This window comes from Hyperolius riggenbachi, chromosome 10 (genome assembly GCF_040937935.1).
Source record: "Hyperolius riggenbachi isolate aHypRig1 chromosome 10, aHypRig1.pri, whole genome shotgun sequence".
NCBI classification, from domain to species: domain Eukaryota; kingdom Metazoa; phylum Chordata; class Amphibia; order Anura; family Hyperoliidae; genus Hyperolius; species Hyperolius riggenbachi.
In genome coordinates, this window is record NC_090655.1 from 189,738,578 (window position 1) to 189,763,819 (window position 25,242).

Here is a 25,242-nt window from a genome sequence, read left to right on the forward strand (position 1 = left end):
AATCGCATACAATGTATTTAATAGGAAAGTCGCATGAGGTGTGGGTATGCGAATTTTCATGCGAATTTCGCATGAAAATTTGCATAGAAACAATGGAAAAGCACACCAGCACTGCCATGGTTAAGTTAGCATACATCGTCATCCATGCGAATTCGCATGAAGATTCGCATAGACCCGCATGCGAAATTCGCATGAGCATGCGAATTTTTACCGCGGCGATTCGCAACGCACAAGTGGAAATGCAGCCTCACTCATTTCTGATATCTGCAAGTACCATGATGCTTTGCATTCCAAGATTCTGAAAAACCAACTAAAAAAAGTCCTTTGCACTCTGCACTAAAAAAATTACAAAAAAAAAATATTTTAATTTATCTAAAAAAAGGGTAAAATATTATTTAATATTTTATTTCATGAACATGTTTCCTTTATAATAATCATCACCATAGTGTCAGAAGTGCACTTGTAATAGGCATGCAGTGTATTCCCTTTTATGCTGGGCTGGTGTAGAGATCTCCCTGTTTATACCCGCGTGTGGCATGACCCTGGGAGGGTGTACACTTGCTGGGGAGAGAGAGAGCGAGAGGAAAAAAAAATCAGTTTATTTGTTTACAGAATTATTCAGGCAGCAGCCGGCTTAGATTCCGTGCTCAATCCTCTTGTGCAATCCCTCTCCGGGCAAGGAACATGTCTTTCTAGACTCGGCTCCATTCACTAGAAATCTGGAACAGATTTTCCTCCCCACCACCAAGCATGGTAATAGAATAGGCTATGTAATTTGACACTTCAACTTACTGTGCTCCCTGCTAGTTGATTCACTTACTCACTAACACTGAGCTCCTTTTTACTGTCTGTGGGCTAAAAAAAGGGACGGAAAGAAGCAGAAATAAGGGGGGAGTACAGTGGAAGTCTGAAATCTACCTAGAAAAAGAGGATATTATTCATCTAGGAGCTCCCGGGCTGCCTTGCCTACAGCTGGTAAGTTTAATATCTCTTTTCACACCTCTCTGGCTGAGGCTGTGCTTTCTGAATGAGAGAGTCACACAAACAATGGATCATGGAAGGTTTGGGAGGATGTGTGAAGGATCGGTGTGTGGCTGGCTGGCTGGCGGGGGGATGGCTCGCAGGCAGCCGGGTGGTGTGCTCGGTGTAGGCAGCGGTGGAGGGTAGGGATGATGAGCCGGGGAAGGAGCACGCCAGGCATTATGTGGGGCTGCCTTAGGTCACTGGATCGCGCCTGAACCAGCGTTGGGCTGTAATTTGGAAAGTTAGCCGTGAGAATTGAACTGTATTCCGCATGCCTTGTGGTGTTTCTAGTGTGAGGATTTCTCCCTTTGTTGTGGAGTGAAATTTAAAGGCGTAGGGTGCAGCGTGGTACAGAATGTAAGCTCCGTGGGCAAGGGATTCCCCTGGAGTGATCGCAGAGGTGGGTTTACATCATCTGTCTGGTTAGAGGCATTGATAAACCTCCCCTGTGCTGGCATTAAGCTGCAGGCCCGGGTGGTTCATGGTACAATATATAGTACACTCAATAATTAGCTATTTATCAGTGTTAATTGGATAAACAGTGCAGCTTTGGCATTTTCTATGTGAGGTTGGCTAATAGGTAGAATTATACATTTGTGCACATGGGGTCTGCATATATTTTTTTATTTATTATTTGTCTTTTGCTTTGTTGTTATCTGTCAGCAACGACCCCTGATCAATTTCTAGGCTCAATATATATTTTCCAATTCATGTTTTAATTTCTGCAATGCATAAATGTGTGCTGTGTGTGGCACTGATGTCAGCTGAGGTCCAGACCAGTTAATTGTGACTGATGGCAGATGCACTATTTGGGTTTCTTAAACTCGCAGCATTGAGAGGAAAGGGATTTGAAAAGGAACACTTTTCTTGTGAAGGGGGAGGGAGTCCTATCAGGGAGATCTGCTTCAAGAAATGCTTCATTTAGAACACTTCAAGAATGTGTGATTTCCTCAAAACATATATTGGTCAATTCTCAGGAGAGCTAGAATGAGATAAGGTCAGGTTCCAACTTCACATTTCCAAACTTTTTTTTTTTTTTTTTAAACTGAGCTGTGTAACTTCAGCTTTTACAAACCCAGCTGATAGTTACTGGTGTATATACTGAAAACACTCCCCCTCTAATGTCTACTGTGACTGCCTGAATTTGTTTAACCCTGTGTGGCCCAGACAAGCATTCAGTACAAGCACCATGATTAACAGTCCTGAACATCTCTGCCTCTGCACTTGTATTTCCCATGTGGTGTCAGTCTGCTGGATTCACTACTACATGTTTTTATGTTTTCTCATGTACATGGGAGGATGGATGTGATTAAACTTGCATAGTGTCAGTGTACTTGCAGCTTATTGCTGTAAAAATGTGTTTTCCTATAGGGTTATTACAAATATGTTAATATATTACTTTTTCCCCGCTGATTAGTAATGAGCTGTTTATAGCACATGCACTTGATATATTTAGCAAACTGGTCATTCTCATTAACATGAATGTGTTATAAATATTGGCCCAGTGATTGGTGTTTGTGAATTCAGTGTCACCCTCTAAGCTGTTATTTGTTTTCGTGTGTTGCATGTTATTTGCATTGTTGTTTGTGAAAACAAAACAAACCAGGTTTCCTGACCCCAGCAGGGGTGTATAAAGTCTGGTTAAGATGCACTGTGCCTTCATAAAGACGGTCTGCATGGGCAGCGTGGATATTCCTGTGCTTCAGTTCATAATCTGCGAACGGCCTAATGGTCCTGTGGTGCCAGAGGAATTGCTTTCCTCCTATTACCTCTGCAGACCTCAGTGTAGCTGGTGTTCTGACTGCTTTTTCAAAGCCTTGACATGAGAAAGGAGGATTTAACTTGGCAGCCTGAACAAATGCTCTTTCAGAGCTTTCCAAAGAGATGGTATGAGTGCGGTGAAGGAGAATAACCCAGAATAGGGGGTTTCACGGTGCTACCTTAGCAAGCAGAATGATAGGAAATGGACATGGACTTATAAATACATCTGTCCTTTTTAACAAGCAGAAAGCAAATGAAAATATGATCTAGCTGCTCATATACCAGGTTGGATTGTCTGTTGGTTCCTTCACTGTGTGTTCATTTGTTTTGACAGCTAAATTATGACTTTACTCATGGTTTTAAAGGCCACATATATCTCAACAGCACATTTCAGGAATCCTATATTAGTAATTTTCTTTTTTAGTAGCCTGTGAAAGTTAAATGAATTGATTAAGTTTTATGATTGTTTTATTTTACACACTTTGTGAAGCCTTTCAGATTTGTTAATAAATGACTTGAGAACCCTCAAGTGTGTGTTTTTTTGTTTTTTGTACTTTTTATTCTTATTTATAAATATCAAGGATTTATTTTTAACCAGTCTGTTGAAATCTAGTTTATATTTCCTTAAAAGAGTCTTGCAAAGTGGGTGCTGTCATTGAAGCCTCGGTATTCAGCATTGTGGGAGAAAAGGCAGACAGGTTTTGGTGCTGTGCCCTGTTTGCAGGCTGGGGTGTTATTGTTTTATTGTGGCATCAATCTTCTGTGGAGAAGGGGGGAGGAGAGGCTGGTGTTCTCTGAGCTCCGATTCAGGTTTATGAATGACAGAAGACTTGTGCTGACCCCTTTTTTTTCCCTTCTTCTTGTGTTCAAGACTAGGATGTTGAAACACCAGCCTTCAGACAAAAGGCACATTGAGCAGCAAGGTCTGCAGCAGAGCACGTGTGACTTTCAGGCTGAATGAGGGCTGACTGCATTTAGTTTTTTTTTTTTTTTTTGTTGAAAGTATTTTCTCCTTTTTATGCTGGTGAATTTTTAAAGCTTAAAGTTCCCTGTTATAAGCTTTTAAATGAATTTAAAAATGGCGGTGTGCCAACAAATTTTGCTTATAAGAACCCAATAAAATTTATATCTAGGGGTCCCATAGAAAAGTTATGGAGGGAGTCCCATAAGCACTGAATCCTTCCCTCTCCATGGCCATGAGTTGCCATGGTAATATGGTGCATGGAGATATTTAGTCAGCCCCCGATCCAGACAAGTTGAGGATGTGCCTGGACCCCCTCCTGCTCCAGAGCCCCATAGCAGCTGCCATAGATGTTGCTTCACCCTTGTATATCGATTTGACAGTTAATTAAAGCTAAGCTATAACAGATCATGGGTTTGACAAGAGCTGTAGTTTTGGTTACAGTGATATTTTAGTACAGAACATGCACCAGAGAAGCATGAATGAAATCAATTAGTCATATAACTAGAGAGTACCCAAGCAGCTCGGGGTGACCCAAACCACTAGGAATGTATAGGGGGATAAAAGAGACCAAAAGCCCTCCAACTAATAAGCAATGCTTGGTGAAATTTGCCTTCTTATATATAACTAGCAAAGAGAAATTGGTGCTGAACAGAACTTTTAAGCTACTTTCGCACTGGGGCTTTGCATTTCCTGTAAAAACAGCATCGCAACAGAGGGGGAAAGTCCCATGGTGCAGTATGGGAGTGATGTGACGCATACTGTTCCAGGGCTGTGGAGTTGGAGTCAGTCGGGAATCGGATGACTCTTGTACCAAATCCACAGCCCTGGTAAGTATTATAATACTCTGACTGAGTCAGAGCTATTTTGAGTACCTGGAGTTGGAGTCGGTGGTTTCATAAACTGAAGATTTGGATTTGGGAGTCGTATGATTTTTGTACAGACTCCACAGCCCTGCACTCAACAGGAAAAGTTAAACTGTTAAAGCGCACATAATGGGGTACCACACAGCATACCTCACATTATTCTAACAGATTCTGCACAGCTAATGCGCTGATGTGAACGTACCATTCCATTTCCAATCCTGGAGCCAGTTGAAACTTAGGAGACTGCCCCATTGACAAGAGATTAGGCCAGTTGAGTTCACTCAGATCCATAGGATGGGTGTACAGTAATGGAGGTGCATGAACAGGTGGGAGACACAAGGAGGAGGATCCTGACGAAGGCTTAGGGTCCTTTTACACTTAATCAGTTGGTATGCGTTTAGTGTGCATTAGTACGCGTTAGTGGGCGTTGGTATGCATTTTTTCCATAGCAGTGCATTGGGAAGAAGATTTCAGTTAAAATGCGTTAAAGGGGAACTGAAGAGAGGTATATGGAGGCTGTCATGTTTATTTCCTTTTAATCAATACCAGTTGCCTGGCAGCCCTGCTGGTCTATTTCTCTGCAGTAGTATCTGATTAAAACCAGAAACAAGCATGCAGCTAGTCTTGTTAGATCAGACTTATAAGTCTGAACCACTGAAACACCTGATCTGCTGCATGCTTGTTCAGGGGCTATGGCTAATAGTATTAGAGGCAGAGGATCAGCAGGGCTGCCAGGCAACTGGTATTGTCTAAAAGGAAATAAACATGATAGCCTCCATATACCTCTCTCTTCAGTTCCCCTTTAAGTGTGAAAGGTGCCATAGGAAAACATGGGCATTACTTTGAAAATCAGTTTTCTTTCCGTTTTGACTGAGAGCAACTGATTAGGTGTAAAAGGGCCCTTACAATCTAGAGGGAAAGAAGGGACACGAAAGGTAGGGGACCAGAGTTCAGTTGCTGGTTTAGAACACCAGTGAGGAGGGTAGGCTGGAGTGAAAAGGTGCGCTTTGAGGGCCTTTTTTAAGGTGTTGAAGGAAGATAATTTACTGCAATCTACTATATGTCATTAGAGTGCTCCTTTAAGTTACTATTCAGTTATTTAAAAATTCACACTTGGCTTTACTCCTACTCATACTTTGCTCATTAAGTTTTTTGCACCAGTACTCTGTTGTGTGCCCTTTTAAGCTGAGCAACCCATCTCAATGCTGAGGTAGACTATCACATTGGCAGTACAGGACAGCAAGCTAATGAGGCACGGGGCCTTGCCATAATAGCCAAATTAAATTTGGACCTGGTCTAGTTGGATATACCAGAACAGCTGATTAGACCTCTGAGTACAGCAACAAAATTGGTACAGCGGTGTTTAGCAATATTAAAACACTGCTGTGAATGGGAGTAGAGTTCTTAAAGAGAGCCCAAGGTGGGCTCAAAAAATGAAAACAGAAGTAGGCTACCTGATCCGCAGGGCTGAGTGGATCAGGAAGCCTCTCCTGTGGGCTGCAATAATCCACTTTCACTTGCGTGACCCCTGGGTCATGACACTGCGCTGAGAGACTGTGTTGTCTCTCATAGCGTGCAGGGAGGTGGGGGTGCGGCAGGGGGTGCAGTCAGGGGAGAGAGATGCCCATTGGCAGCTCAGGAAACCCTGTAGGAACGCCCCTGGCAGGCATTTTAAACAGGGGATTCCTCTCCCCTCTAATTACCGACTCGGGGGGCTATAGTGCGGTGGTGGGGGGGCAGAGTGCGGCGGTTGGGGACACAGAGCCATGTCATTAGGTAGAAAACATGGCTCTGTGTCCCATCTGCCCTCCATACCTCGGATTCTCTTTAAAGGACACCTGAAGCAAGACGTATATGGAGGCTTCCATATGTATTTCTTTTTAACCAATACCGGTTGCTGACTGTACTGCTGATCCTCTGCCTGTAATACTTTAAGCCACAGACCCTGAACAAGCATGCAGCAGATCAGGAGTTTCAGACATTGTTGTCAGATCTGACAATTTTAGTTGCATGCTTATTTCTGGTGCGATTCAAAAACTGCTGCAGCTAAATAGACCAGCAGGGCTGCTAGGCAACTGGTATTGTTTAAAAGGAAGTAAATATGGCAGTCTCCATATACTTCTCACTTTGGTTGTCCTTTAAGGGCTGCGATGAAAGAAAGCATGTGCTTTTAATATAGTATAAATTCCCTGTTCTTTATGGCCCATACTCACGGGCAGCAAAAGTTGCCTGTCGCCAGCACACGTGAGCGTGTGGGCGACAGGCCGGCGACAGCTCCTCGCCAGGTCCCTCTGCGTACACACGCGAAAGAGGGACCAGCAGCGCGACAGAAGCTGTCGCCGACGTTGCGGCGACAATTGTAGCCCGTGAGTATGGGCCATAAGGATTGGTGTTTGGATGCTGGGCCAGCAACATGACTTCAATGCAAGATTGATGGATAAGACTCCAAAATCCTGCACCAAAAACGTGGCCTCCTTTTGCCTGACTACATAATGATGAATAGAGGTAGCAGTAGTAGGCAGTCACGTATGCATAAATTGAATGTTCTGTATGTGTAATTTGATCATCAGTACATGATTACTATGAAGGTATCTACTACTGTGCTGCAGTATTTTATTGCTTTCAAGTAATGTAGGTCTTAGAAACAACTTTTGAAATGGAGATGAGTAAATACTGGGAGCCCTGTAGTTTTGCAGTGAGGATCCACAATAATCCACACCTCTACACCAGCAGTTATTGGGCCTTATTCGCACTATGTGGGTTTTTGTAATGCGGAAACACTCTAGTCTATGGGCTCATTCTATTTTCCACATTAGTGTAATATAAACTGACATCTGGGAATTTTCTTTACTATTCAATGTATGTATAAATGTATGTAAACTCATCACAACCGTCACATGCAAAATCATATTTGGTCAACTACTGTGAAAGTACCCTAAGTGAAATGCCACACAGATACTGAATTATATTATAAATGTTTTTTTTTTGGTGCTTCTCTGTGAACATAATGCCCATATGGAGAACGTATGCAGAAATATTACTTCATCATTGCGTATGTGTGGTCCTGAACTGCTCTGAAAATATTAATATTAAATGTGGGTAACTTATGCAAGAAGAAAAAGGTCTTATTTCTTTGTGTGGTCCTAAAATACTGTGAAGTTATTATTATTATTATTATTATTATTATTATGTATTTATATAGCGCCAACATATTACGCAGCGCTGTACAGTGTGTATATATATCTTGTCACTAACTGTCCCTCAAAGGAGCTCACAATCTAATCCCTACCATTGCCATATGTCTATATTATGTATTGTAAGTACTGTAGTCTAGGGCCAATTTTTTATGGGGAGCCAATTAACTTATCCGTATGTTTTTGGAATGTGGGAGGAAACCGGAGTGCCCGGAGGAAACCCACGCAGACAAGGAGAGAACATACAAACTCTTTGCAGATAGTGCCCTGGCTGGGATTCGAACCAGGGACCCAGCGCTGCAAGGCGAGAGTGCTAACCACTACGCCACCGTGCTGCCCAAGTTAATATAGTACAGCGGTGTTGCTTCATGTGGTAGCTCAGACAGCACTGATGTACTGTGGAGTAATGATTAGCATCTAGTCAGGGTACTCCGGGTCTGAATTAGACAGGCAGGTGCAAGGAAAGCTGGGGCAAAAGCAAAGCAACACTTGGGGTTTCAGCTGCTGAATGAAACGCGGATCTCCATTTGTTGCCTTAGACAACTACCCAAGTCTTATTAAGGTAGCCATACACTGGTCGATTTGCCATCAGATTCGACCAACAGACAGATCCCTATCTGATCGAATCTGATCAGAGAGGGATCGTATGGACTGCAAACAGATTGTGAACCGATTTCAGCCTGACTCCCGGGTCTCCGCTCTTCTTCTCCGCTTTGGTCTGGTCTCCGGCATGCTTCCCTTCTTCCTGTCTGGGGGAAGTTTAAACAGTAGAGCGCCCTCTACTGTTTAAACTTCCTGCCGGGACAGGAAGAAGGGAAGCATGCCGGAGACCAGATCAGAGCGGAGAAGAGCGGAGACCCGGGAGTCGCGCCGGCGGAGCAGGTAATGTATTGCAGCTCTATTGCGTCGGTCGTCGGGCACTCGAACGCCGCTAGCGATGCGCTCTTTACCCGCGGGCGATCGACGGTTATTTTCCGCACGACGCGATCGACGGGATCGGACGGAATGGATCGAAATTCGGCGTGTAGCGCGAACGATTGGCAGCAGATTCGATCCCAGTAATCGAATCTGCTGTCGAAACGGGCGCAAATCGGGCCAGTGTATGGCCAGCTTATGCTTTGTATATTTTGTTTCTTGTCTAACTTTTAACACCCCCACCCCCACAATTTAAAAACTTGAATAGTCCTTTCACACCCAGGGCTTGATTCACAAAGCCGTGATAACTCTTATCACGGTCACGCTAGCGTTATAGTGCGTGTAACTTTTTCGTGCGCAAACGTTAATGTGCACGCAAACTTGTGGTTGTTTTTGCGCAAAAATGCTAATTTATGCGCGTTACAGTGCATGCAAAAACGCTAGCGCGACCATAACAGTTATCACGGCTTTGTGAATCAAGCCCTTTGTCCATTGCATTGTGCAATCGACGATACAGTTGCATTGCAGAATAATGCAATTCTATTTCAGTGGAGCTTCCACACTGGTGCGTTTGCAGTCTGAAGATTTCCGTTGGAATAACTTGTAAGTCTGCTATGCATTTAATGGCCAACACACGTAACCATTGCAGTGCAAGGGTAAATCTATGATGTATGCTGCACTATATTTGTCGCATCAGCAACGTGCAATGTGACTTTTCATCACTGTAGTGTTTTGATCTGTTTTTCAGGAGGCGCAATGCAACAGGTATAGTGTGCAATCACCCTAATCACTAACAGAAGCTCTAAGGCTCGTTACACACCAAAAGCGTGCAGGAGAACGGCTCCTGCACGCGTTGCAGCGTGTCGTCGGGAAACTCCGGTGCGACGCTGAGTAGCGGCGGTGGTAGTTAATTACCCCGAAGGGGAAACGGCGATTCCCGACGATAAAATGCGCCGGGACGTGTCGTACCGCAACGTATCGAAACGCAGCGTCGGGTGTGAAAGGTAAAAGGAAAGTCTATGGACTTTCCTTTTTACCTTGGTTAACGCAAAGTATAGACTTTGCGTTAAAACGCCAGAAGTGGGCTCTGGTGTGAAAGAGCCCTAAGGCTTTCCTCTACCCAAATATTTTTCAAGGGCTTGCTTGACAACAAGGGGGTTCGAAACAGATTTTTTTTTTTTTTATTATTATTATTATTCAGGGCTAAAGGTGATGGAAATAAGTATTTCTGCAACATGCCCTTAAAGAGAAACCATAACCAAGGATTGATCTTCTTCCCAAACCATAGCTGATAGCCACTTCCCTTGAGAAATCCTTTACCTTTTCTCAAATGGATCATCAGGGGGCTGGCTGTTATTGTGATGAAACCCCTCCCACACTGTGATGTCAGCACCAGGGTGCAGACATCACACAGTGGGAGTCTTGTTGCATTGTGGGAAAAAAACGCTATTTCCAACTGCCAAAAGTAAGCAGCATCTCCTTCCACAGACATTACCTGCCTGTACTAAAGATGTCGCCATGTGATAAATGTTTCAATGTAAATCAGGGAGAGGAAACATTTTTACAATGGTCAAAAACTGACTAAATCGTTTATAATTATTGTAAAAATTGAGCACTTTTTTCATTACATTATTTTCACTGGAGTTCCTCTTGTAAGTCCAACACCGCCATGAACAGCCTAGATTTACCGTATGTAAAGAGCAAAATAAATTTCATGGTAGAGTTTCTACTTGCATTGTTTGTGGATGCAGTGAGAAATGATGCTCACACACAGCGATTTTGGAAAATGTTCCTGAGTCTATGCCTGAAGGCCTGAACATAACAACTATCCAATACATAATTTTGATATTGTTCCTAACATACAAAGATTTCTCCAGATTATTCTTACTCTTTTAATATTATGTACTTTAGAGGATAAAATACTTAAATTCTTTACAATGTCACTTTGAGGTACATTATTCTTAAATGTGTACACTACTGCCAGCACCCTTTCAGTGAGTGGTGTACCTCTTCCATCTTTTCTCTGTTTTTCAAGTTTATTTTGTTGCCCCTTGTCCCTGTCCCAACATTTTTTTTTTGTTTGTTTTAACGTTGCTAGCTTAAAATTCAAAAAGAACATACATTGCTCATATAGAAGTTGGGTACTGAATCTGTACACAAAGGAAAAACAAACAGAAAATTAATAATAGTAGGAAAAAATGTACTCCCAAACCCGGGTTGCTAATCCAACAACCATGGTGTAGCACGTGTGAAGAAACCAGTGTTTACTTGCATGTGTCTAGATCTGAGTCGCTCTATAAGGGGGAAAAAAGGAGTATAGAGATGTGTAGTGGTGTAAATTTACTAGTAGGGGAGGAGGTACCCCTAACATGGTAAAACTTCACATGTATCAAAAATAGTGCTAAGATCTGGCACTCCCGAGACAGAATTTAGCATTGTTTTCTATACAGTATTGACCTGATGAAGTGCGAATAACCTGAGAAACGTGTTGTCGTTAGTATTTTTAATAATCACTTTTTTAGTGCTACTTTTGAAGTAAGTCTGTTGCTTACCCTTTTTACTGTTTTAATAGTTCACGTTGGGGACGCCTCCTCCTCATCTATTATATCGTTCGTAAACATTTGATATGCTGTCTTTATGCCTTTTTCACTTAAATATAGGGTTTACATAATTTTAGATCAACACATTTTGTTTACAGTGTCCCAATTTTTTCTTTTAGGTATGTTTGTACCAATTTTCATGTCATAATACAAAAACTAGGGATATTTTTGTTTAGTGAATGCAGGATTATGCATTTATATGTACTTACATTTTCGCTGTAACGCAGTGTACATCAACCCATTCATGTCACTAACTGTCCCTCAGACAAGCTTACAATGTAATCCATACAGGGGCCTAGTCTAATGTCCCTACCATACTCTAGTGCCAGTTTGGGAGGCAAGCAAATTATCTTACCAGTATAATTTTGGAATGTTGGAGAAAGATCAACCAAACGCAGAGAAAAGCTGAAAACTATGAAACTATTATATAATTATTGTTATTGTAATGTCCTGTTCAAGATTCAAACTTGGGACCCGAGCTCTATAAGAATAGAATGCTAGGAACTTAGCCATCTGATGGTATGTTCATGGGTTAATTTATATAAAGTCAGCTAATCAATCTATCCATCCTTATAAATCCATTTAAGCACTGTAGCTGGTAAGTGCTGTCACTTGAACTATGAGCATGCGTATTTAACCAATTGTGCAAGTACCTAGGAGCTCAGGGATGTCTTTTAGGGCCCTTTTCCACTAGCAATCGCTAGCGTTCACGCTGAACGCTAGCGATTGCTGAATCGCAATTACCGGCGATTCCCCGACGTTCGCGGCCGCGATTTTGCTATGCTATGCACTGCATAGCAAAATCGCGGCAATAATCGCTCCGCCGCGCGATCGCGATCCGGTCAAAAACGAATCGCGGTAGTGGAAATGACCTACCGCGATTCCTATGCTAAAAGCAAACTGTAGCGATTTGACAAATCACTAGCGGTTTGCGGTTTTGCGATTAAGCAATCGCAAACGCTGTAGTGGAAAAGGGCCCTTACAGACATAAGTTGCATTAGCAGCCTGAGTGTGAATGATTAAATTAGAAGACTACTATCTCATGTCTGTATATAGTTGAGGGCTATGTGTTTGTGTGGCCAATTCTAACAGATTACATGGCTTGACATCATTGACCAGTGCTGTTTTTGTTGGTTTGTGGTCATTGTATGGTAGCGGATACCATAAGTTTGTGGGTGCTACTAAATAGAAAATGAAAGTGTTTGTACCAGTACATGCGTTTTTATGTTGGTCACTGCAGACATAGAAGTCCTTGCTAAAGGTTGCAAGCTTAGAGTTTTTGTGTTCATGTAGGTTAATGTGACTGTAATGTGTTTTGGAGGAAAGAATTATAGAGTGCACCTTAGATGCTGAAGAGCCTGTAAACCCAATATACATGTGGTTGGTACTAAAATTTGGTGTCCAAAGACAAAAGCAAGAATTACACGTTTGTATTGGCAAATTTTTCCTATACAGTTTCCTCTATTTCACCTATAATATCAATTTGATCACACTTAATGTGCCTACTAATTATCAAGGGCGTAGCAACAGGGGTTGCAGAGGTTGCGACTGCATCGGGGGCCCTCCCCGCAAACAGTTTTAGCTCTATTGGTCTTGTGCTCTTAATACTCTCTTCTATAAATACTTTGAATAGTGGTAATCATTAACAAACTGCTCCCCATTCCCTACTTGCACCTCTGACACTGTAGTTGCCATTGGCAGGGTTTGGTGGGCCGTATCAATTGTTATGTATAGAGTGCTTTGGGGGCCCCAATGTAAAACTTTTATCGGGGTCAACAGCTCCTTAGCTACGCCACTGCTAATTATCCATTATTATTTTTTTTGTCCAGTCATACTATTTCTATGTAATATCAGAGATTGCCTAAACATATCCATTCAATATATTCACAGTTTTCTCTTTTATTACATAGATTTGGTAAGACTGGACAAAAAAAAATTTGGGGCTTGATTCATTTTTAGTATTGTGCGCTAATAAATTAGCGTGACTTAAAAGGAACCTGAACTGAGTAAAATTATTTAAAATAAATACATGATGTAGCTGCAAATGAATATTACATACTTACCTCAGTCAGTTCCTCTCAAAAGCTCACCATTTTCTTCTTACAATGATTCCTTCCAGTTCTTACAAGATTTTGTCAGAACTGAAATGAACCAGTTTCTGTCAGTTATAGATCAGCTGCTGTCAGTTACAACTGAATGTGCACGGTAATGTCCATGTTTCCCTATGGCTCAAGTGGGCGATATTACAGTTTAACAGTGTGCTGACCAGGAAGCTGTTATGTGGTAATGGCCATTTTCAAAATGGAGGACAGAGAATTCCATTGATCTCAGTGGACAAACAAGATGCAGGAGAGAAGGATTGATGCGTAGACTACATGGGAGGTAAGTATGATCCGTGTATGTTTATTTTGACTTTTTATTTTCAGTTCAGGTTCTCTTTAATGATACCTCGGGGCACACTACGTGCGCTAGTAGCAGTGTAGCGTGCGTTACTTGGCAACAGCTGATCATTTCAATTGCCGTGCGGTAGTGATTCATCGCTACTATGTTAATGAATGTAGTAGCGTCTGTGGTAGTTTTTTTTTTTTTTTTTTTTTTTTTTTTAATAGCCCCATTCATAAATGGGAGGAAAGAAATTAAACATAAGTGACGATAAACAGTGAGAATGGCTTCTCTTTTACAATCCCGTTAAGCTGTAATAAAGCAGTGATGGCTTATAGGAGAATGCATCAACTCAGAGCCATAACAATTACTGTATATTCTGGCGTATGACTACTTTTTAACCCTTGAAAATCTTCTGAATAGTCAGGGGTCATGTTATACGCTGCGTGTCATTGATGCCGGGTGATATGCCCTATCCTGTTAACAACTCTCAGATCTCGCTGCTGAGGACTGTAGTGAAGCTGCGCAGGCGCACATGTGTGAGATCTGAGAGGCAGAGAAGGAGGCAAATAGCATACAAGGGTGGGCCAGAAGGGTGAAAGAGGGGTGTTTTATGGGCACAGTGCGATCTATTCTTCCATACCGCTCTAATAAACAGGTAGACAAGGAGAGATGACCAATCCGCTTAGGGAGAGTTGACCAATCCAACCAGTTAATCGTCTGTATACTGTTATATACCGGGTACCACATACAGTACAGCACCAGCATCTGTTCATACATAGCACCAGTATATGATGTTTTTTAAAATTTTATTTGGTTTGCGTTGGAAGAGGGGTAATCTTATATGGCAAGTATATCCCAAACTCTATATTTTAACTGGAAAAGTTGGGGGGTCGTCTTATACGCCCAGTCGTCTTATACACCGGAATATACAGTATTCTTTATTAATTTGGGTGATAATCAAGTGCAAGTACTGGTGTCCCTCAAAGTTATTGGCCACCCTTCAGGAATCCACTGTTTTGGGCAACTTTTAATCTTGTGAAGGACTGGGAAAACCCCTGAAGCTAGGTAGCCAGAGTGGTTTGAGGTTTTCTCTGCTTGTCAATTGAGCCGTCTCCTGAACATTTCTCACTAGCACCTGAATTTGACTGGACAGGCTTCTGAATTCCATACTCATTTGTCTAGCCTTGTGCCATCTGTATATTACTATAAGGCACTGAGGGTAGGAGCACAGCGGTAGTGTCTGTATTTCCCGTTTTGTGTTACTTATTTATGATGCAGTTGCATGTCTGTGACTACAGGAAATAGTCTCCTAGAGGGCTTCAACTTCACAACAATGTTTGAAATTGTAATTCCTAGTCCTACAGTGTTGTCAGTTCTCTTTCAGAATGATCATCCAATGTACAAATAAAGTCTTAATCAATAGATCATATTAAGCGCTGTTGTATTGCGTCAGTGTGGCAGCTATTAGGAATTCTGCGCTTTAAGTTCCTGACTTAAACTTTTTAAGCCATGTTCTTTAACCAGAAGTAGATGGTGACAACTTGTACAGTGCACTATTTGTATTGCTAACAAAAAATGTGGTTCAAAGTAGAACTGAACCCCTGAGAATAATAGGCATTGGCGACAGTAATGTAACTGGGTCAGTGCAGAGGATGCCCGGGACATTGGGGTCACTTGTACACAGAGGAACTATAGTAAAAATAACATAATGGATAAAATTTCTTATTGTTTATATTTACTATTGATTTTGTCAGTGTTTGCCCATTGTAAAATCTTTCCTCTCTCTGAAATACATTCTGAAATATCACAGGTGATCTGTACAGAATGTTTGTTTACTGAGAGTTCTATGCACAGAGGGAGATATTGCTTGCTTGGCAGTTGGAAAAAGCCGTTATTTCCCACAATGCAACAAGGTTCACTAACAGCAAACTGTCAGGACCATGGTAATGACATCACACTGTGGGAGGGGTTTCGCCACACGATCAGCCATACACATGCTCCTGATGATCTATTTGAGAAAAGTTAAAGATTTCTCATGGGAAAGGGAGTATTAGCAACTTATTGGCACCAAGTTCAATCTTTGGTTAATTTTAATCTTCATTTTAGTCTCTTTAAAATTTCCAGTTACCTAATCTGAATATCATCTAAAGTCTATGCATAGCTTAAAGCTCTAGTTTTTGTTTTTTTGTTTTTTTGTAATGTATTTCTGTTCAGGTTGGAGTAAGAAACTTTCACTTTCTGTTCCTAATCCAGAGAGATGCCCTTATTATATAGCTGCTAGGTAACCATACTACCACTTGACCAATGCCAAATTCCAGGAGTTCTTTTAACAGAGGTGACAAAATATGACTCCAGGGCCCATATGCAATTACCTTTCTCACCTGAGTTTTCTCCAAGGTGATATTTTCACAACTTGTCACAAAATGTATGTTAAGCCACCAGCAAGCAAGAAAATACTCCAAACAAACTTGATAGTACTTTTTAATCAACTTTTGGATACTTTTTCAGTTGTAAAATGCTGAAAATTTTGTTGAAACAGAAGATGAAAATTATCTCCTAGGAGATAACTCAGGTGAAAAAGTTAATTGCATATGGCCCCAGATCTAACCTGTCCACTCTAGCTAGGAGCCATTCCACTGACAGCAATCTAAGGAAAATTTGATAGCTAGGCACCTTTTGTAGAGTGTAAAAGCATTGACTACCTACCTTCCATTGTTTTTCGAGCCCGTATTGTACCAGGGTTGATTTTACACCTTGCCCTTGAAATTAACAAAGGCTGCTGGTATAAAATAAGTGGGTGTCTGTATTTATGTACAGTATTTTTATTATTTTTTTTTTTTTTGTGACAGTGATACCTTCTCTTCCTCCTTTCAGATTAATCGATGTTAGCAACTACTGCATTTTCAACGGAGGGAAATATAGCCAGATACACTGTACTAATAGGTCCTGAAGCTATGCTGTATTGCTTTTTATTAGTATAGAAGACCTTTGCTAAGTGTGTGCTTTTTGTTTTTCTAAGTGAAAGTGAAAATGTAGCTGTGTACCTTTTTTTTGTGTGGTCAGCAGGGCTGTGGAGTTGAGGAGTCACCTGGTGGTACCTGGAGTCAGGGTCAGTGGTTTCATAAACTTCGGAGTAGGATGATTTTTGTACCGATTTCACAGCCCTGGTGCTCAGCTTCTCCAAAATACTCTCTGAAGTGTGACTGTAAATAATATTTTGCTCTAAGGTTGGATTTGATTTTTTTAAGTTCATGCATTTGCATAAATAAAACATAAATCTACATAATTTGGAAATTATTTGCATCTCCTCGACCATTGCTTCTCTACAGCATAAGGTCAGGATCACACTGTCTGATTCCTCACAAGAGTTTCCATGCAATATGGGAGTTTGTCTGTGATTTGACCGCCTGCGGTTTTTTTTTTTTTTTTACAGTAGCCATGGAATATGGAATGTGTTGTGTGGAAAGGTAGTGCAGGTTGTATTTTCGCAGATGGCTACTGAAAACACAGTGGCCCCATAGGAAAGCGTTATTAGCGTTTTCACATGGTGGCAAAAACGCATGACATTCCTCTCAAGTGTAATCCCTGTCTAAAGCTGGGATGAACTGATGCAAGGGAAGGATAGAATCTGTGTCATGTTTTTATTGCTGTGTGGATACATATTGGATAGAATTCCACTCATTTCTTGATCTCACAATTGTTACAAAGAGTAGGATAGTAAATATACATTTCCGAAGGAAATGAATCTTCTTTTTAGGTACCTGATGTAATCACAGGGTTGTGGTAAAGGGGAGGTCTAAGAACAATGAATTTGTTTGTTGCGGATACGCTGTGTGGCTTAAAGGTTCTGCACTAAGAATCGCTAAGCATCGTTATGGGACATCGGTACTCATGATAGTTTCTTGACCTAGGTGGCCTTGAAAAGAGAGAAAAGGATTTTGCTCACGTGACATAAGTCTGTGCATGCCATGGTAGCACAAGCAGGTGGTGCACATGGGCAGGACTGCGCAGTAGTAGGCAACTCGGCAAAGTAGCAGACTTTTTAGTGGCACAACGGAGAGGACTGGAAGGAAATTGAGGGAGCAGATGGACTTGGGGGGGGGGGGGGGGGATGGGAGAGCTGGGTGAAGCCCTGGAGAAGTAAACATACTATGCTCCCTTTTGCCTCAGGTTTACTTTAAAAAAGGCCTAAACTGTACATTTTTAAAGGCAGAAGCACAATACTTCTAGGGCATTTCTACTGCGCTCCCTCCCACATGACACGATCTCTTAGCAGTCTTCACTTTATTTTATAGTAGTAATGGTAGTTGACATAGGTGAGCTATGAAAAGTAAATTTGAAAAGATTGTAGGTTTTGTTTCTTAACATCTGAAATGTTGAGGCTGTTGTGGATGTATAAATATTGTGCAGTTGAGTCCTTTGAATAAAGCCTGTTACGTTTCTTGTTAAAGACTGGTGTTTTCAAGCTAGCCAAGTACACATTATGAGATTGCTGGTCTTTTAAAACTCATCAATGAAGAAAATAGAAGTGATAAGTTACAATTATTCTGCTGAGTAATAAAGCATTTCAGTTAACCACAAGACTCATGTTTACAAGGCCTCATAAAAGAGATTTCATAACTCTGTCTCTGATTGGAGATAGTGCAGAGAATGTAAGTGAGAGTTTATTCTCTGAAGACAAAGTCTTCCTGCTACTAAACAAAGATAATCTTACATCATTTTCAAGTAGAAAAAGAGGAGAGAAAAAAAATATTCTACCCCTTTCCCAGGAGGGCTGAAGGAAAATAATAAAGTTGGGTACTTGCAGCCAACAAGTAGTACTGACAGTCACACTCTAAAGTTCTGTGTGTTCTGACCCTATATGTGAAATGAATATATTATTCCAAGACCACATTGATTTGTCTTGGGAGGGTCAGTGGTCATGTAAGCCCTAAGTAGTGGCTGGTCTGTAGATCCTGCTCCTCCTCCCTCTAGCCTGCGGTGTTACTTCCCAGGGGAGTATTAGAAATCTGACCCAGTAACCAGCTGTCTGCTGGGTGGCTAACAATCAGGTCTGTTTCTGTGCTTTGCCTGGGAGTTTTACTAACCTCCCTAATGTCATGCAAATAACATTTTCACCCTTCTTGACTGTTTTTGTTGCTTGGGTTTTCAATTGCTGTGTGAATGTTTATAAAACCTAAAACTTCCAGAGACCTGAATTTAGTCGCCCGATCTGACCATTTTCCAGTATTTATAGATGACAGCTGGCTGAATATTTTTGAAGATGGAACAATCAGTTGGACAGGTGTGGAAGTCTGTTATGATTTCTGTTATGCTTATGTGAGTGTGCTAATGGAGACTGTCACAGGGCAGGTTAAGGGGACTTGCACTAAGTAGATATAGTTGATGGCCTGCACTAAGGGTATATAGTTGATGGCCTTGTAGTTGCAACTTTCTCCTACAGCTGTTACTGCTGCCTGCTCCAAATCTTTAGCTCATGTCTGTAGGTTTCCTGCAGACACCTCCAGCAGCGTTTTGGGAAATGGACACCTTGGAAAAGCTGCCATTGTTTCCTGCTAGGTAGGCCTTGGGTGGCTCAGTCTTTCCTCTACGGAGATGGAACAGAGCACCTCTGTTAGTAGCATAGTTGGGGCCTTTCAGCACTTTAAGGGAGGGCTCGTGGTGCTCACATGTGTTACCATGCTTGCCTGTTGGGACTTGGTGGAAAATGTTTATAACTAATACCCATTGGATTGTTCCCTTTTCTCTAAGACACCAAATCCTTCACTAAATCTTGTTCTAGAACATCTTTAGCTGTGTGTGGAAAGACCCCATGTAGGGGACTCTAATCTAACAAATCTTAAGGCCCCTTGTCCACTTGATCACAACGGGAAACTTAAATGCCGATGCAACGCACGCATCATGCTGCAAAATCACCAAAGATGAGTGCTGAGGGCCCTTTCACACTACGCCCATTGCATTGCAGATCTCTCTGCTCATACAATTGTATGGGCCTGATCACACCTCTGTATGTAATGGATCACATTATTCTAACTTCCTGCATGCAGGCCTTGAATTAACTTCAGCGTCCGTTACAGTTCACACACATTTTGATGAGTGCGTTATGCAACACACAAAATGTAAATCCAGCCTTAATGATTTTGTAGTGTGAACTAAGCCTTTAAGGGGAACGTCAGCCTAAAGAAACATCATGTCATTAACCAGCTTAGCGGTATGGACGAGCTCTTTGCTAGCTGCGTGTTGGAGACGATCGCCGCCGATGCGCCGCTACCTGCCGCATAACAAGGCCCCCCCCACGAGACCCCGTGCGCAGCCTGGCCATTCAGTGCCAGGCAGCGCTGAGGTGTGGATCGGGACTCCCTCTGACATCATGACGTCATCACGATCGTCGCCATGGCGACGGGGAAGCCAAACAGGAAATCCCGTTCTGAACGGGATTTCCTGTTTGCTCTGATCGCTGGAGACGATCGGAAGGGGTGGGGGGGATGCCGCTGCTCAGCGGCTATCATGTAGCTAGCGCTAGGCTAGCTACATGATTTAAAAAAAATAAATAAAATAAAAATTAGTGCTGCATAGCCACCCTGGCGCAATCCATAGAACGCCAGGGTGGTTAAGTTACATTAGTTGTTACATTGTTAACCAGCTGAGCGGTCTGGACGAGCTCAGCTCGTCCAACACCGCCAGCGGCTGCTGCTCAGGCCCTGCTGGGCCGATTTTAATGAAATAAAGAGCAGCACACGCAGCCGGCACTTTGCCAGCCGCGTGTGCTGCCTGATCGCCGCCGCTCTGCGGCGATTCGCCGCGAGCAGCGGCGAAAGAGGGTCCCCCCAGCCGCCTGAGCCCAGCGTAGCCGGAACAAAAAGTTCCGGCCAGCGCTAAGGGCTGGATCGGAGGCGGCTGACGTCAGGACGTCGGCTGACGTCGATGACGTCACTCCGCTCGTCGCTATGGCGACGATATAAGCAAAACAAGGAAGGCCGCTCATTGCGGCCTTCCTTGTTTATTCTGGGCGCCGGAGGCGATCGGAAGATCGCCTCCGGAGCGCCCTCTAGTGGGCTTTCATGCAGCCAACTTTCAGTTGGCTGCATGAAATAGTTTTTTTTTTATTTAAAAAAAACCCTCCCGCAGCCACCCTGGCGATTTAATCAGAACGCCAGGGTGGTTAATTAAAATAGATAGGTAATATAATCTCTTATCCACCCTGTATTAAAAGAACAGGCAAATGTTTGTGATTGCATGGGGGCAGCCATCTTTTTAGTTGAAAGGAGGTGACAGGGAGCATGAGACACAGTTCCAACTGTCGTGTGTCCTGATCACCCCTCCCAGCTGCGCGCGCTAGGCTTCAAATCTCAAATTAATAAAATTAAAAAAAAAAAATTGCAACAAAACAGCAGAAGGAGAACAACATCATCAGAAATTCTATCATGCTTTGCACAGCATCAGGGGGGAAAATGCCTGGGCAGTTTTCTTCTGTGCAGCTAAAAATGAGGCTTGGGTAAGAAAAACAAAGTTCTGATACTGTGAAACTGTTAAAAAAAAAAACACCAAGCCTTTCAGTGCTGCTGAGTAGATTTTTAGTCTGGAGGATCACTTTAGTGTGTGTGTGTTGGGGGTAGGGAATTGTTTAGGATACAGCCTAAAAAAGAATACCGGCAACAACAGACATATTATTCAGGTGATGTCAAAATCTTTTCTGCTTTAAGTATGAAATATCATTTAGCACAGGTTTAACTCAGTATCAAACATTCTTGCAGATTTAACTTATACTTGTGGGTGTATTATTCTTTCATAGACTCTTTGTCCAATATCCTGAGTTACGCCAATACATAGCCATACTGAAATGAGTGTCTTGTATAATCCGTATGATTACTGGATTAACCTGTCATTGTTTTTTTCACACGCTTTTTCTTTGCATCAAAAGTTACTATTTTTCTTCATCTGCCAGTATGAGATCCTGCTGATATGCAAAAATGTTAGTTTGTTTTTTTTTTAGGCTAGGGTAAAGCTTTTCTTAGTAATGGGGTATGTTGTTGTAAGTGAAGCGCACATACCGCTTTATATGTAGAGGTCTTTAGGGAAACAGTAAATTCGGGCGCCTGAGGCTAGTGGACAAATCGGGCGCCGCCATTCACTCCTATAATAAATATCGTTTAATGGGCGCCCGATAGGAAAAAAGGGCGCCGGAGAAAAATAACGTTTTAAAAGCGGCGCCCGGAGACTTAACCACTTCCCAACTGAGGGGTTTTACCCCCTGACCACCAGAGCAATTTTCACCTTTCAGCGCTCCTTCCATTCATTCGTCTATAATTTTATCATTACTTATCGCAATGAAATGAACTATATCTTGTTTTTTTCGCCACCAATTAGGCTTTCTTTAGGTGGGACATTATGCCAAGAATAATTTTATTCTAAATGTGTTTTAATGGGAAAATAGGAAAAAATGTGGGAAAAAAATTATTATTTTTCAGTTTTCGGCCTTTATAGTTTTTAAATAATGCATGCTACTGTAATTAAAACCCATTAAATGTATATGCCTATTTATCCCGGTTATAAAACCGTTTAAATTATGTCCCTATCACAATGTTTGCCGCCAATATTTTAGTTGGAAATAAAGGTGCATTTTTTTCAGTTTTGCGTCCATCCCTAATTACAAGCCCATAGTTTATAAAGTAACAGTGTTATACCCTCTTGACATAAATATTTAAAAAGTTCAGTCCCTAAGGTAACTATTTATGTATTTTTTTTAAATTGTAAATTTTTTTTTTTTTTTTTAATTACAAAAAAAAAAAATTGGGGAGTGTGGGAGGTAAGGAGTTAATTTTTTGTGTAAAACAAGTTTATTTGTGTGTAAAAAATGGTTAGGATGTAGTTTTACTATTTGGCCACAAGATGGCACCATTACCAATTTGTTTCATACGACCTGCAAGCGTCCTTCTGGACTCTTGCAGGAAGTAGAAAGAGGCTGGGACTTTGTTATTTTTTCACAATGATCGGGCTGCTCAGCCGAGCGGCAGCAGATCATTGCGGGGCTGAGATCAACGAACGGGAATGGATTTTCCCGTTCATTGATCTCCGGGCGAGCGGGCGGCGGCGTGTTTACTAGCGGCGGGCGGCGTGTTTACGAGCGAGAGCGCGGACAGCGGCGGGAGTGCGCAGAGTACGGATTTCTCCGTCCCTGGGGGTGAAAGGATGGAAAAAGGGGCGGAGAAATCCGTACGCGCGGGGGTAAAGTGGTTAATGTTTTATTACTGCTTCTCATGATTACACATTATTTAATGATTTATACATTTTTAAATATTATTTTTAAACGAAAAACAGTACAATATTTTTTTTCAAACATTATTTTTAACCGAAAAACAGTACCTTTTATTTATATTTTTTTTTTTACATTATTTTTAAACGAAAAAACCAACAGGGGGGTCTTAGGTTTAGGCACCAACAGGGGGGTCTTAGGTTTAGGCACCAACAGGGGGTCTTAGGTTTAGGCACCAACAGGGTGGTCTTAGGTTTAGGCACCAACAGGGTGGTCTTAGGTTTAGGCACCAACAGGGTGGTCTTAGGTTTAGGCACCAACAGGGGGGTCTTAGGTTTAGGCACCAACAGGGGGGTCTTAGGTTTAGGCACCAACAGGGGGGTCTTAGGTTTAGGCACCAACAGGGGGGTCTTAGGTTTAGGCACCAACAGGGGGGTCTTAGGTTTAGGCACTAACAGGGGGGTCTTAGGTTTAGGCACCAACAGGGGGGTCTTAGGTTTAGGCACCAACAGGGGGGTCTTAGGTTTAGGCACCAACAGGGGGGTCTTAGGTTTAGGCACCAACAGGGGGGTCTTAGGTTTAGGCACCAACAGGGGGGTCTTAGGTTTAGGCACCAACAGGGGGGTCTTAGGTTTAGGCACCAACAGGGGGGTCTTAGGTTTAGGCACTAACAGGGGGGTCTTAGGTTTAGGCACCAACAGGGGGGTCTTAGGTTTAGGCACTAACAGGGGGGTCTAGGGGTTAGGGGTAGGTACAGGGAGGGTTACTTAGGCACCAACAGGGGGGGTCTTAGGTTTAGGCATCAACAGGGGGGTCTAGGGGTTAGGGGTAGGTACAGGGAGGGTTACTTGGTAATTTTTTTTTTTAAACGTTATTATACGTTTCACTATTTAAACGAAAGATTAACGTTTTTACAATTGCCGATTTAATGCACATTTAATGATTTATAACTTTATAAAACATTAATTTTAAACGAAATACAGTACAATACATTTTTAAACGTTATCCATGCTTATCGTTAAAAACCCGGCGCCCTTTTTTCCCAGCGCCCCTTTTTAACGTACGCGGTCTTTGGTGCTGACAAATGGTATGTAAGACAAGTCAATATGCTTTGGTCTTAAAAGATTATGTGAATCTCACTTTTCTGGAAGGCATGTTGAATGTAATTTGTATGTATGCAGGGCCTGTAAGGGTTAATTGTGTCATCCTGAGCAGTTAGTGTGTTTCTCCTTCTCACTGGGGTTGGGGTTAGGTCCTGGCTGGTGAGGGAGGGGGGGAGGAGGAGATGCTGTCTTATGCATTGTTCTGCTTCCTGACGGGAAGCAGAATCACATTTTGTGACCTTTATGTCCGTCTGCAGGGAGAAACTATGTGGCCTCCTCCACAAACATGGCTAAGCTCTGCAAAGGTTTCATACAGATTTTCCTGCATCAGTGCAATTAAACGAGGTGCTTTGTGATGAATGTTTTTGGTGCAGTGAATGCAAAATTACATGTTAATTTCATAATTCATATGATTTTAACCCTAATATGCATTCTGTAACTTTAGAAACACTGCAAATACCACGTGTTCCCTTTTACTAAATGATCTGCTGGAACAGTCTGACCAAATTCAGGGCTCTACTGCCAACTGATCTACGGACAAGCACCCTGCATCCTTGCTTTGTCTGATCATTGCTGTAGAAGTAGTATGGGGGAAGGGGCAATAAGGCCTCCTCAGAACCAGGCATTGCTGTGGAAGCAGTATGGGGGAAGGGGCAATGAGGCCTCCTCAGAACCAGGCATTGCTGTGGAAGCAGTATGGGGGAAGGGGCAATGAGGCCTCCTCAGAACCAGGCATTGCTGTGGAAGCAGTATTGAGGAAGGGGCAATGAGGCCTCCTCAGAACCAGGCATTGCTGTGGAAGCAGTATGGAGGAAGGGGCAATGAGGCCTCCTCAGAACCAGGCATTGCTGTGGAAGCAGTATGGGGGAAGGGGCAATGAGGCCTCCTCAGAACCAGGCATTGCTGTGGAAGCAGTATGGGGGAAGGGGCAATGAGGCCTCCTCAGAACCAGGCATTGCTGTGGAAGCAGTATTGAGGAAGGGGCAATGAGGCCTCCTCAGAACCAGGCATTGCTGTGGAAGCAGTATGTGGAAGGGGCAATGAGGCCTCCTCAGAACCAGGCATTGCTTTGGAAGTAGTATGGGGGAAGGGGCAATGAGGCCTCCTCAAAACCAGGCATTGCTGTGGAAGCCGTATGGGGGAATAAACAATGAGGCCTCCTCAGAACCAGGCATTGCTGT

General features: G+C 42.5%; 1 protein-coding gene across 6 annotated transcripts in view; it reads left to right on the plus strand.

Annotated features, from left to right (window-relative positions):
* Nucleotides 1-620: 620 nt before the first annotated feature.
* Nucleotides 621-25,242, plus strand: part of ZMIZ1 (zinc finger MIZ-type containing 1) — a 483,594-nt gene continuing 458,972 nt past the window's right edge. For 5 of the 6 annotated variants that reach the window (XM_068255450.1, XM_068255449.1, XM_068255453.1 and 2 more), the window contains exon 1: nt 765-975. The gene's annotated coding sequence lies outside the window, so the exon portion shown is untranslated. The other variant, XM_068255451.1, reaches the window with a different exon arrangement.